We start from the raw sequence: 2,500 nt of genomic DNA on the forward strand, positions 1-2,500 counted from the left end.
AGCATTTCTCCCTGCGTGCTAACGATTCTGCCAGCTTACCCCCTTTTAACAAATCATCTGTGCACGTTTTCCAACCAGAAATTGCAAAAAGCTCATCTGTCATCTATGACAACAGTGTTAACAATATATTCTGTTATTCTTTTATCTGTTGCAGTCATTTGGCTGCAGCCATACTGGAGCACCCTTTGAAAGATTTTAGTTGAACAAATCGACCTCAGGACTTATTTTTTAAGCTTAGTACTTATTTTTCTAGTCTCTTTCGCCAAACTGCTAAGTTACAGGGACATAAACACACCAACACTGGTTGTCAAGCAGTGATAGGGGAGATAAATACAGACACACAGGAACATACACGTAGATACACACACACACACACATATATATGTCCTAGTGAGCAGGAAAGCAGAAAAATTACTAATCCCTTCATAGAAATAGCCCTACTTAATATGTAGTAAAGTGTGTGTAGAAATTTCATACAATGTGCTTAGGGCAAGTAATGGACACATAAGAGGTGCAGTGGACTCACAGGAAGGTTAATAGAGAAATTAGTCTTTGTGTGTAGCAGATATACAGGAACTAAGACCACACAGGAAACACATTTCTTCACATGCTCAAAAGGATCTTCAGTGGCAGTAGATAGTTTCTGTTACCTTGGTAACCTATTTAACAGAGGATGCTCTGAAAGTGTAGCTGCAAGAAGAACAAGCTGGGGAAAATTCAGGGAGTTATTACCTCTGTTGATAACAGAGGGCTTCTCCCTCAGAATGATAGGCAGATTGTATAATGCTTATCTATAAACAGCAATGCTATAGGGTAGTGAAATGTGGGCTGTGAATGTAGAGAACATGTGAAAACTTGAAACAAATGGAACTAGCATGCTCTGCTAACATGCAATGTCTGCTTGTACAAGTATGACAAAGTGTGTGTTGACAGAAAGTTTGTGCATAAGAAGCACCATGTGTAGTGTATACAAGAGAGAAGACCATGTTGGAATGGTTATGTGATGCAAGCGGATGAGGATAGCTGTGTAAAGAAGTGCCAATCACTAAATGTGGATGGAATTTGAGGAAGAGGGAGGCCCAGGTAGATGTGTATAAAGTGGTGGAAAATGACTGAGATGATGAAAGAGGATTAGTGTTTTGCAGTGCTAGAGAAGATCTGTCTATCTAAGTAAAACGAGATTCTAAAATATGTTGTTTATGTCTATGTCCCTGTTCAACTGTCCTTGATAAATCTCACCCCAACAACTCATGTTCCTAACATCCCCCCCATCTCTACCTGAGTTTACTACACAATGTATTCCCCGCCTTCTCTAACTTTCATTCTCGCTTCTCATTCTCACAAATTTACCTGCATACAATCTGTCCCTGACAAGCCTCTCTCCCTTACACCTCATCTTCCTAACCCCTCTTCCTCCACCTATGTTCACTCACTGCATTCCCTTCCCCTGCATCTTTTACATTTTCATGAACTTACCTGCCCACCCACCCTACCCAGTTTACTGTACCACTTTTCACATACATGTCTCCATAACTTGAGGATATGCCCTGACACATCATTGTCTTCTCTCTCTCTCTCTTTATCTTTCTCTCCCCTCTCTTTCTTCTCCTTTCCTCTCTCTTTTTCCAACTGGAGTAGCTGCAAGACATCCATTTCTGTCCCTCTCTCCACATATACACATATAGGTGTATATGTATGTGTGTGTACACACACACACTCACATATACAGACACACACACATACATACGACACACACACAACACATACATAGACTACACCAGTGTCGCATAACCAGCCCATTTAAAAGCTACCTTTGAATCGTCGACATGCCATGCTTGAGGAGACCCATTGAGCCAAGTAAAATCAAAATCAGATCAAATCAAATCACAATCAAATGGAAATTGTAGTTGTAGCTGATGTCAGTGCCACCTGACTGGCTCCCGTGCTGGTGGCATGTAATAAGCACCATTCATGCATGGGTCATTGCCAGTGCTGCTTGACTGGCTCCCTGTGTTGGTGACATGTAAAAAGCACCATCCGCACGTGGTCGATGCCAGCCCTACTGCCCCGATTGGCTCCTGTGCTAGTAGCACGTAAAAAGCACTATCTGAATGTGGCCGATGCCAGTGCTGCCTGACTGGCACCTGTGCCAGTGGCATGTAAAAAGCACCCACTACACTCTTGGAGTGGTTGGCATTAGGAAGGGTATCCAGCCGTAGAAACATTGCCAGATCAGATTGGAGCCTGGTGCAGCCTCCTGGCTTGCTAGTCCCCAGTCAAACCGTCCAACCCATGCCAGCATGGAAAACGGACGTTGAATGATGATGATGAAGGTATATACATACTCCGGGCTCCTTTCAGTTTCCATCTACCAAATCCACACACAAGGCTTCATTCGGCCCAAGCGTACAGTAGAAGAAACCCAGAATCTCGTGGCTGGGAAGCAAACTTCTTACCACAACAGTCACATACATAAGTTTGTGTATCTCCTTGTCTTGAC

This window comes from Octopus bimaculoides, chromosome 5 (genome assembly GCF_046866305.1).
Source record: "Octopus bimaculoides isolate indiv1 chromosome 5, ASM4686630v1, whole genome shotgun sequence".
Taxonomy (NCBI): domain Eukaryota; kingdom Metazoa; phylum Mollusca; class Cephalopoda; order Octopoda; family Octopodidae; genus Octopus; species Octopus bimaculoides.